This window comes from Liolophura sinensis, chromosome 1 (assembly GCF_032854445.1).
Source record: "Liolophura sinensis isolate JHLJ2023 chromosome 1, CUHK_Ljap_v2, whole genome shotgun sequence".
Lineage (NCBI taxonomy): Eukaryota > Metazoa > Mollusca > Polyplacophora > Chitonida > Chitonidae > Liolophura > Liolophura sinensis.
The window spans coordinates 82,865,492-82,878,160 of record NC_088295.1 but is presented as its reverse complement, the minus strand read 5'-3'; positions in this window follow the sequence as shown (position 1 = coordinate 82,878,160).

The window sequence follows — 12,669 nt, the reverse complement described above, 5'->3', positions numbered from 1 at the left end:
CAATAGGGCTTTGCGAGGAACAACTGAATTAAAGTATTCACTGGCAAGCTGAACCATTTTAGCCAACAACGGGAAAGTCATAAAGGCCCATCCAGAAGTCAATCCATTTTACGGAGGATATGCAGTAAGGTCTACAAGAAGTAATCATTAGTAATCTGATGACTGGTTATCCCTTTGGTAATCCTAAGTGATCTTGGTAATTTGTGTACAATTCATAACAAATATTATCATGTATGTTGCATGTACTTCAGAACACTTCAGCCCAGAAGACTAGTCGAGCACGTTTCCTTTCAATATGTAACCAGCCATTCTAACTCACGCCCAAAAACTTTAACACTAAAAGCAATGGTGAGCGAAGCGTGCTCAAATTGACAATCTGTACACAGTTGCCATCCATATCATGGACGCTGGGACGGTTCCATTTTGCTCATAAAATAGGGGAGCTGGGTTGTGCTGTCTGAACGTCTGTTTTCTTCAAAATTTGACAGCTCACATTTTCCGAGGACAAAGGCAAAATGAATTTACATAGGTCAGGCAGTTAAGTTTAAAAGTGAATTATTTACCATTACCGACATCATGTGGCCGATAGGCCTTTATCCCGTGTATGAGATATAAAGAGGTTGCATAAAACAATAAGCATCTAGTTACTATATCTGGAACATGGGCAGCGATGTGTTTTTTCAACGTCCTCTTACTTGTAACCCCTCCAAAAGCGGCGGATTCCTGGTATTACAAGCAAGCGATGTGGGAAGTGACACCATCAAACGTCCGTGGTCCAGTAAAGACTGCTACAAACAACGAAAACTACACCACAAGGCAAAATCACGAACATCGTAACACTAAAACACTAGGGAAGAAGAGATTATAGAAATATTCAATGCCGATCCAATTCCACAGAAGAGATTCAAAACATAAGGAAGGGCAATCCAATGGAATATTGGAAATATATTAATAGATTTAACACACATTAGTGACTGAAAAGTACATATAAATGAGGCGTTTGAACACTTCAAACAAGTCAACGGATTTGCCTCAACGACTATTAGAGAACACAGTGTGACTAATAGTGATAATTTGAATAGACCAATCAGTTCAGAGGGAACACGTACTGCAGTCAGACAACTTAAGCGTAAAAAAGCCGCCGGTATTGACAATATAGTGAATGAGTATATCACTTCCACAACTGATATACTTGTTGATATACATATACATTTTTTTTCAATTTAATACTTGATTCTGGGTGTATACCACAACCATGGCTAAATGGCATCATAGCGCTAAATTTTAGGAACAAAGCACAGAAGATCCATCGAACTATAGACCAACTACCCTCCTAAGCTGTTTGGGAAATTTATTTTCCCTTTTTGAACCCAAGGTTATCTTAATGAAAACATGTTATTATCAGAATACATGGGCTGGATTTAGGAAGGAATGTACAATTACTGATCACATATTCAATTTACAATCCATTATGGATCTAACTAAAATAAGAAAGTATCGATCTGAGCAAAGCTTTGATGGTGAGATCTTAAAAGTAATTCTGTGTATAGGGCACTAAATCCTGTGTTATAGTGGACAACAGCTCATTTGCAATGCTTGCATGCGAAATAGGTGGGCGTTAAGGAGAAAATTTGTCGGCATTACTTTTTTTACGATTTTATTTATTTATTTATTTGATTTGTGTTTTACGCCGTGCTCAAGAATACGTTTGTCTATTTACTTGAATGATCTAGAACAGTATATGGAATCACACGTGTGTACATATTAAGTGTGAAAGTGACGAACTATACATGTATATGAAGCTTTTGTACTTGTATATGCTGGCGACACTGTGTTACCAGCTTGCACCCCCGAAGAACTAAACACGTCATTGGACATTTGTCAGCAGTTTTGCACTAAATGGAAACTTGTGATAAACATGGACAAAACAAAAGTTGTAGCGTTCGGAAGTAAGAAGAATAGCATATATAAATTTATGATTGATAATGAATGCATTTAGATAGTGGATCATTTTAAATACTGGGGTGTTTATTTCAGCTCTATCAGGAATTCTAACTACTGTATGAAAAATTATGTGACCCAGGTCACAAAGGCAATTACAGAAATTGTTTATAAACAAGAGTGCCAGTGTCATTAGAAGCACCCAGCCAGTTTGTAGCTGCACTATAATAGTATTGTGTTGTATATGCTGCTCTATTTTAAGTTTTGACTAACTACTGTCCGTGCATTTTTTTATATATTATATCTCTATGCCCAGAGAAAATCCAGAGAAATGAAAGAATTTAATCTGTTGTGCTAGATGATGGCAGACATTTCCCCGTGATTCAGGACTCAGTCGGAGGTACACAAACCAATGTCTCCGCGCCATTGCAGCCACTGGTCTGAGCCACGCTGGTGATGAAATACAGGGGATGATGTCCGCAAATGGCCATCGGAACGAGCTCAGCCCGATGCATACAGCTACAGGCCGCCCGATGCAACGCTTCCCGAAGAACAACTCGGGAGGCCTGCAGCCCCTCGTTCTCAAACAGTGGACAATTCCTGCCTGCTGTGCGTTATCTTGGTGATTTGAGCATGCCCATGACAAACTACGTTTTATTTCTTAATTACACTGGTTTTACTTTGTATGCTGTCTTTTTAAATTGAATCCATTCCCATGCTATTTTACTTCTTCGCCCGTGTAGGTTTGTACGTGGAGGGGCAAACCTGGTCATATTACGCAGAGATTTCCCATAAGCCTGTAAAGCCATACCGTTGTAAAGTAGAATACCAGCTGTGGTCCTGTGCTCACACTACTGGTCTTTAGATAAATCTACATTGTAAATGACAACACTGTATAATTTAAGGCTGTTCCACGTGTACAATTTTCTCTCTGATTAATCATCAGACAACATCTCTTATAAATTAGATTCATGAAAGTTTCACGGCGTTTTTTCTGTTCAGTACCCTCGTGACATGAATATAGATTGGGGGAATCATTCTGTTATGCAAGGCTTTAGATCAACTGCCCTGGGCGTGAAAAACGACCCAAATCGCCCATGCTGCCCATATTCCAGCAGAGCAAATTGGTCATGTCACAAAACGTGATGGGAACATTAACAATTCATATAGAGCCCAGTTAACAGTGCTAAGTCTGTAAATAATCGTCAGTTGTGTTGACAGCGCCAATTTATGTAATACTTTTCGTATGGAGTGATACAGGCTTCCTACAATCCTTCTTTAACGGTTTTCTTCATTTTGAAGAGCACAGAAAGGAATAATGTAAGCGTAGCCTTATCATTCAACCATTGTCAGAGTAGATAAGAGTGGTCTCCCCTTTTATGCCTACCCAGCTGGACACAGCTAAGAATTAATCACTCCGTGGATCGTCAGTTTGAATTTTTTTAACACAAGTTTTTGCATCTTAGTACGCTTTGGTAGCTGTCATTTTCTAGTGTGGGCTTTTTACTTCATTAACAAGTTTTCTTTCCGTTATAAGAGTTCGTTGAAGATTAGGAAACCCAGTCAATTGTCGATGTCTGATATTGCGCAGGTTTGACAAGGTAAAAGGGTTTCGGATCGGCGATTCAAGGATTGCACCACATCACTGAACGTTAACATGTTAGTAAACAGAACATTAATTGCAACATGAAACCACAGCTCCTCTATGGAAAAAGAAGAACAACTAAACGGATTTTTGCAATTTTTAATGGCAACGGATTCTTGGTTCAAATCATGGCCGGTTTCCTCTAACATGGAAGGCTTCCTCTGCCCAATACGACACATGTCTATTTCTTTCGTCAGCTAACTGTTTGCTTTCCCAGTTTGTCCTTGATTTTTATGAATTTGGAAAATGGTCTTTAGTTGAATAAAAATAAAAAAAATCTATTTCCTTTTCGATCTGTACATTTTGACCAGAATCATTTGGCAGTTCACACGATTTGCTCGTGTTGAACGCTGCAGGGCGGTTAGACAAATCGTACCGTCGGTCGGGTCAACCGAAAATTAATGTGTTGCGGATTCCTAAGATCCAGGGTTGCGGAGATTGACGTTTTGATTCCTTGATTAAAGTGGATAAAGTCTCAATGCAAAGTACATGAGCTGTCAGCCAAATGCATGTGACGATCATTCGTTTGAAACATCGCGAGATTCAGCGTGTTAAGTTGCTTTGGTTTAAGTACATCGTTTTAATGAATTTTGGTCACATGGCTCTGATTAGAAGCAATTTATATACAATGATTAAAAAGCTTGCGTTTATCAGTCTCCAATTCGATAGCGACGACATCATAATTAAGAGTGCTTGTTAGAGGACGCTTTTTCTATTTCACAAGCAAGTTTGATATTATAAACGTCACGTTTTCTATCGCACCTTTCTTCACCTGAAACAATGGAGAAAGTTATAACTGTTCTATATGCGTACACCCGAGAGAATACCCGATTAAAAAAATTTAAGTAGATGTTGCAGTGATACGCATGTATTGAAGCAATGTTTCTGTGGCATTTGGTGGACGGGCCATGGAAGCCCTTACTGTCTTATCTATAGATTTGCGTTCACTCATTGCCTATAAATTCATGACAAAAAATTGTACTAGCATGGTGTAAAAACGAGAAAACCTCTCCGTCAACATATCAAATGTCAAGTATCCGTTTTCTTAAATACATATACGTTAATTGTATTTATGTCATTATTGACCATTTAAGTGCGAAAACGTTTGAGTCAACGACAGAATGGACAGCTCCTCGCCAAATAAACTAGAAATTATATTTGCCTTTCCCCATTTTTATCACATTACTTTTGGGTAAAACGCAGTATTTCTACTTATCACAACTGACACCTTATGGTCACTTTATTTAATGCGTATTTACGCTCTCACATGTATGACTACACAGTGTGTACGGCCTAGGGTTTGATAAAGCCGATGTACTTGTTATTAACCTGGATAATACATACATTCACTACGTTAATTACCGCTCAGAATTAAGCCAAAACCTTGTTATCGGCTCACTAAGGTCGTAGGTTCGAATCCAGCCGTCAGCGGTTCCGTAAGTTTCTATGTAGGGCATATACTTGGTACATTTGTGATGATTACTTGGGCTACCCTACCTGGACACTGTCGTATTGGTGATAAACTCTTAAGGGCGAAGTTAAACACTAATGAAATGAAATGAATAGACTGACTGAACATTCAGCTATTACCGTTGTGCCGCGGTAATTCAGGCAATTGGGTCCAAGATTTACCTCCGAACTGAAGAGTGAAGGTACACTGGTTGGGTAATACTTCCACGCAGACATTTTAGGTGGTTGATCCACTATAAATTTCTACAGTGTTAGTTTGTACCTAGTTAAAATATATCAGTTTTATCTGTTTTGGATAGAAATGAAACCTTTTTATCAGTGTTACTCCCCCCCCCCCCCCTCTCCCCCCGCAGTTACCAAGGAAACCACTTTTTTTTATATGTTGTAGAGAAAAGTGCAACGTGCATGTGGTGCTATGGGATTGTACCACGCGAAAGCCAGGGGATATATATTTTTGAGGCTGAAGTTGACAAATTTACTACATAAATAGGAAGGAAAATCAATGCAATCGTGTGACTTGAACTGCCATAGGAACTGGAGTTCCCTCCCTTTGGCCACATGTTTGTGAAGATTATGGGTGATGTTTGCCTTTGAGCTATGATGATGTTTAAAATCAATAAGCAGAGTATTTTAAGTGATTTTCTCTAAACTGAATAACTGAATAATATTTTAGCCCGGGAGGAGGGAATGTCCACAACAAAACTTTTCAACATCGATGGATAGCCTACAAAAGTTTCATAAAATCATTAAACAATGAACCTTCTTACTATTGATGAGAAGACAGTTATTGCATTTTGGGCGCTATAAAGGATTAAGGGAAGAATGAAAGAGGACAGTGATAAAGGTTGTAAATGTGATAAAACATGGAAGAAAAGGGCGAGAGATGCCTGTGAGTAGAAAACCAGCCCACTAGGTATAGGAGATGCAGAATAACACGTAGACGGTCGCAAAGGGAACAGATTGGCAGTCGGCAGTGGACGGGAGGAGGGGGGGGTCAGCAATGGGTGGAGGGGGCAGAATGACAGTCGGCAGTGGAAGCAGCAGGAGGCAGAATGACAGTCAGCATTGGACGAGGTGGGGGGTGGGGTGGGCGTGGAGAATGACAGTCAGCAGTGGATGAGGGAGGCAGAATGACAGTCAGCAGTGGATGAGGGAGGCAGAATGACAGTCAGCAGTGGATGAGGGAGGCAGAATGACAGTCAGCAGTGGATGAGGGAGGAGGGAGGAATCACAGTCAGCAGTGGACGAGAGAGGAGGCAGAATGACAGTCAGCAGTGGACGAGGGAGAAGGGCGGAATGACAGACAGTAGTGGACGAAGGGGGCAGAATGAGAGTTAGCGGCGGGCGGAGAGAACAGAATAACAGATAATAGTGAACGGAGGGAACAGAATGACAGATAGCGTTTGAGCATTACGATGTGTCATTTATTTCCAAAATTTCTATTGAAATGGAGTTAAGGTTTTCACTAATTGGTGATAACAGCCGTTACCTCAGATCGGTTTTTTTCACATGGAAAAACATTCATGATTTCGATCATAAATGAAAGAATATCTGACAAAAATATGTAATTTGTTATCATTATTTTGACCTTAATGAGGACAGGACATGTGTGTATATGTTACACCAGAAGATGAAACGGAGACAGACCGCTGGATACAGGGTGAACCCATCATGAAAGGATTTAACCACTTATCAAATGAACTAATACTAATAAACTAATGGACTTGTTCTGTTATCTCTTGAAGATAAAGGTATTTCTCTCAGTGTAGCTGTGTTTTTTGTGCTATGTATATATATCGATATACTGTATATATATAATTCATCCCAGCGGATTAGCCACCCAATGTGGTGGAACATAACGTTATAATGGGATATCCTGTCTTCCAGTGGAGTGTCAGTGTGACGTTATGATGGGAAAGACCCAACGCCTCTCATGGAGATGACGTGTCTAGTTGAGCTGGAAAAGATCAGAGTCTTCTCTTAGCAAACCAGCTTGTATCTACAGCAGACGGCTTGCCGCTGACAGCTTTGCATATAGTTGGCCTCTTCTTATGGCGGCCATCGTTGAACCGTCCTTCCAACAACTAGATACAGTTCGATATAAACGCACAGTATCATGGATGCCGTTTCTATAAACATTAGTGGTCGTCGGTTCGATATCAGCCAGGGTACATTCCTCAAACTCTCCCAGGCGATGCCAGCCAAATTACAGTCGTGCACTTCTAGTTTCATTCATGGGAGAAAGGAATATTTCTTTGAACGCCACGCCGGTATTTTTGAATGTATTCTACATTATTACCAAACGGGAGAGCTACATATGCCACAATGCATTTGCCCACTTTTGCTGCAAAAAGAGATGGAGTTTTGGGGTGTTGATCCCTGTCAACTCAGCAAGTGCTGTTATAACAAATATGCACTAGTACTTGACAGTCAGAAGCGGCTCAGGGAATTTGAGGACTTCTTCAAGCCTGGCAAATACTTCAAAGCACCTTCCTCGAGGTGGCAGACTACCAGACAATTTGGCTGGCAATTGATGACGGACCCCTTTTCGTCGGTAGCGGCCGAGGTAAGCCGACTGTCTGCTTCTCCAGAAATGCACTTAAAATGGATAGTTGTAGATAATCTCACAATATAGCTTTGCTGCGAATTACGCATAAACGATTCATGTATAGTCCACAAAGTTAAGGATTACTGATTTTATTAATCTTCCATTATTCAAACGTTTCTGACGCATTGAGACCTTTTCATAAGTTATTGTGTATTGTTGCATACAATGACACAAGGATGTTTGCTTTTGAACAATCAGTGCCCGTAGACCTTTTGATGGTTTGAAAGTAGGAAAATGTGTAAGAAAGAAACTTAAAATGGACCATTGGGTAATTTTTGTTATTGTGGACATATGTAAATTTTCCAAACAAAGGGTTGTGGTTTGATTGTACTGCATTTCTGTTACAGATTTATTTCTGGATATCAACAGGATTGGTAGTTCTTAACATTCTGGCAATATGCTTGGCAACTAACTCGGCATTTTACGGGGACATTCCATTAAATGACTTTCCCAGATGGTTCGTTAATTATTTTATTCGACACTACGGGATGATGACGTACAAAAGTGCAAATGTTAGTAACCTCACGTTTGACGACTATTTCAGCTCTGATGGATTGACCATTAAATTCAGTTACCCGTATTTATTTGTAACTCAGGTTGGTCTTTTTGGTTACTTCTCAGTTGAATTTTGTTGCCTTGTGTTGTTCTGTCCGTCTTTGAAAGCTTTTGTTTCCTCGCCACTGCATATTGTTGATCTGTTAGCTTTATTACCTTGGGTCATTTGGTTTATTCTGGACATTGTTTCTCCTTATGGAGCCTACATTAATCAGGCTGAGAGAATACTTGGTGGCCTGTCAATTTTACGCGTGTTTCGTCTATTGAGATTAGCCAGGCGGATAAAAGGATTAAGAATTCTGATTTTCTCCATAAAATCGAGCTTAGAAGATGTGTTCCTATTGACTGTCATGCTATTCATGTCGACTGTCATATTTGCCGGTATCATGTACTATGTTGACGACAGGGAGACATTTCCCAGCATCCCACATGGTTTCTGGTGGGCCATTGTCACTATGACTACTGTGGGGTACGGGGATCAAGTCCCTAAAACCGCCTGGGGTAAGCTACTCGGCTCAGCATGCGCAGTGACTGGGGTGATCATTGTGGCTTTAACAGTCCCTGTGTTTGTCTCCAAGTTCCAGCTGTATTATACTAATACGGAAATCCCAAAGGCACAAGCAGTCACTGTGAAAGACAAACCGTTATTCAGACGAAGTGAGAAATCGCAGGTACATCCGATATGGGTCAGCACCTCGTAAACACACCAATCCAGAAATTCATAGATCGTTTAATAAAATACTAGAATATGTATCCCTCAATGTGTACACACAATTTTGCTGTATTTTACGACAGATGAAACTACTGCAAATGTTTTACGAGGACAAATGGGATAGATATACAAGATATTGTACGGAAACATACAATCTAATCTATTGTACAATACCGATGGGCATGCCTTCAAAATACGTACACTCGTTTTAGCTGTAACTTTTACATGGATTTTGTGGATATTTGATTAGTATTTGTACATTCAAAGCACGTTGGCACCGAAAAACAGATAAGGCGATGTTGCACTGTTACAGCACCTCACTTTAACTACTCAAAGAAACGTGAGTTAACAGTCGGAATGGCCGGCTGTTTTTCTACAGAAATATACACTGCAGCCCAAAATGTAAGCAATTTTCCTGTAAAAATACACAAGTTATGTATTATAGGTAGCCATGTATATTTATACCGCTGAAGCTACACATGCATATAAAGTGAACTGATGTCACTTTTCGATCAGAAAGGACTGAATTCTAAATTTCGATGGCAACATTAATAACGACATGGTGTGAAAAGTGGATGCTTACCCTCGTTTAGTAAATATTTTCTGGAACACAAAATCATGAAATCTTTATTCATTTATTGTTTTAAAACGTTTATTGGCGTACATGTATGTTCGATAAGGAGAAAAAATATACAATGCAGAGTCCGATGATTTTCATGTATATCTGCATTCTCTTGCCGTGGTATAATTTAGTATTTATTTAATATTTATTACGAACTATCTTTGCTTGCGGGTTTACGAGTGACGTGATCAGGCACTGAGGCGCCATAAACTTGCAAGACTGTCATTTCATTCTCGTTCATGTATTTGAATAAAGAGATGTGTGCTCTGATATCAATAAATCCTTTCCTGTGCCTGATACACTGGTATCGGTAAATTTGTGCCTGAATCTATTACATTGATAGCAGTAAAACATATCTGTACATGATACCTTGGCATCAATAAATGCTCAACTGTATGTGATGCACTAATATCAGTAAATGCTCACTCGTATCCGATACTCTAGACTAATATTAGTCTCTGATAATCTGATAAGCTGATATCAGTAAATGCTTTTCTGTATATGATATGCTGATGTTAATTAATATTTACCTGTGTGCGATACACTGATATCCGTAAATGCATACCTCTGTCTGATACCCTTACATCTGTAAATGCCTGCCTGTATGTGATAATATGTCCGTAAATGCTTACCTGGATCTGATAAGCTGAAATCAGTAAATACTTTTCTGTATCTGATATGGGGGCCTCCGTGGCTCAGTCGGTTAGCGCGCTAGCGCAGCGTAATGACCCAAGAGCCTCTCACCAATGCGGTCGCTGTGAGTTCAAGTCCAGCTCATGCTGGCTTCCTCTCTGGCCGTAAGTGGGAAGGTCTTTCAGCAACCTGCGGATGGTCGTGGGTTTCCCCCGGGCTCTGCCCGGTTTCCACCCACCATAATGCTGGTCGCCGTCGTATAAGCGAAGTCGTATAAGTATAAGTGAAATATTCTAGAGTACGGCGTAAAACACCAATCAAATAAATAAATGTATCTGACATGCTGATGTTAGTTAATATTTACCTGTATGCGATACGGTGATATCAGTAAAGGCCTAACTGAATGTAATGCACTGATGTTCGTAAATGCTTTTCATCTACCAGTGTATGTGATGCACGGTAGAGTATTTAATACCTGAATATATGGTTGAACTGTATCAGTAAATACTTTGTACCTGTACTTGCTTACCTGTATCTGACAGAGTTTAAAATTATACTTATTGCTGCCTCGCTGAGAGGTAAAGCAAGGAAACAGGTCCGTTGACCCGGGGCCAGTTTAATATAAATGGGTCGTTTGTGATGCATGGTTTCGTCGTCGGCATGATACTTCAGTGGCGGTAGCCCTGCCCCACACTACTTGCATTGTACATGCACCCCCTTATAATCACTCGTCTTCATATGAATGAAATCTTGTTAGGCACGACGTTAAAAGCCCAGCATATATATATATATATATATATATATATATATATATATATATATATATATATATATATATATATATATATATATATATATATATATATATTCGTGTTTCTCAAGTGTTATTGAGAAACTGTTTATCTAACTAAATACCGTATGCTGGAAAGTCTGGCAGCAACCTGTGAATGGTGGTGGGTTTCTCCCGGGGTGTGGCCGGTTTCCTCCCAACATAATGCTGGCCGCTGTCGTATAAGTGAAATATTCTTGAGTACGGCATAAAACACCAATCAAATAAATAAAATAAGTAAATCTAGCTAAAGCTTTTTTAATCTTAATAGATCATGATGTGGCTCATCTTTATAGAATAACCGGTGCATTTTTGTATAATATACATTGCTATCCACTGATTCGAGAGTGAATAATACAGATTAGGCCTACCTTTATATTATCAATCCTTCATTTCCAAAGTCACACGGACACATATGTACGGACTTAAACCTGTGTTTATTTTTCTATTATGTCGTATTTTTAAGGGTCGGGATCCAGCCTCTATGTGTAATAAGATTTTTTACATGTAGATATATAGGTTACCTGTATCTCGGACAATAGTTCACCGAATTATACAGATACGTGTATTAAGTGTTGTTATGAAAAGGAATTTGATGAGCTATCCCGCTGTACAAACTGTGTATATATTGTGGCACTACCTGTCATATGAGCTCCTTGATTTCTCGGCATTTTCCACTTTGACTATTGTGCACTTTGTCGTTTTGATTGTCCACAGATTTTGGGAGTAATGCTGGAGGTTTATCTTAACGACCGAGGAGTCAGTGTGAGCTAATTATATGTATTTCCCTACAGGTTATGTGGATTATATGCTCTCATGAACAAAGAAACCGTTTCACTGGAAACCCTCAATAAAAAGCAGAACCATTATTGTCTCGGCAAATAAACAGTGTTTTTTTAAACGAACAGTGTCTGGGTAAAGGAACGCTCGGTGAGTGAACAATATCTCGTTTAAGGAACAGTGTGTCGTTTAAGAAACAGTGTCTCGGAAAAGGAATAGTGTCTCAGAAAAGGAACAGTGTCTCAGAAAAGGAACAGTGTCTCAGAAAAGGAATAGTGTCTCGCAAGGACAAGGATTGATTATAACACATATAAGGATTAGTAACTAACATGTTTTCTCCCTTAAGCCTTAATAAATGTATTTATAATGTGTTAAAATATTAACATTTGCCTGTCCTTGTATTTTTACGAATATATTGTTGTTATTTTTGCATTTATTTAATAAAATTTAACAACTGAAGAATACGGAGTTAGTCCACGTTTCGTCTGACGTAGTGTGTAATTGAAAAACACAGAATAGCTCAAATGACAGGGACAATTTAGTACAATGTCATGCATCTTGCACTGACGGGTGTGCCAACTGCCGATTCAAGACAGCCCCAGATGAGTACATCGGATCAGCATTGATCCTGAAAACACCCACACTTCTACCACCATGAGTGTCGGGAGGTGTAAATCGCATCGGCACTGATCCGGAAAACACCCATACTTCTACCATCACGATCACCACCATGAGTGTCGGGGAGGTGTAAATCACATCGGCACTGATCCGGAAAACACCCATACTTCTACCAACATGATCACCACCATCAGCCACTGATCCGAAAAACACCACTAATCCGATTGATTTTCTGTCTTAATATAGTATAGCTTAA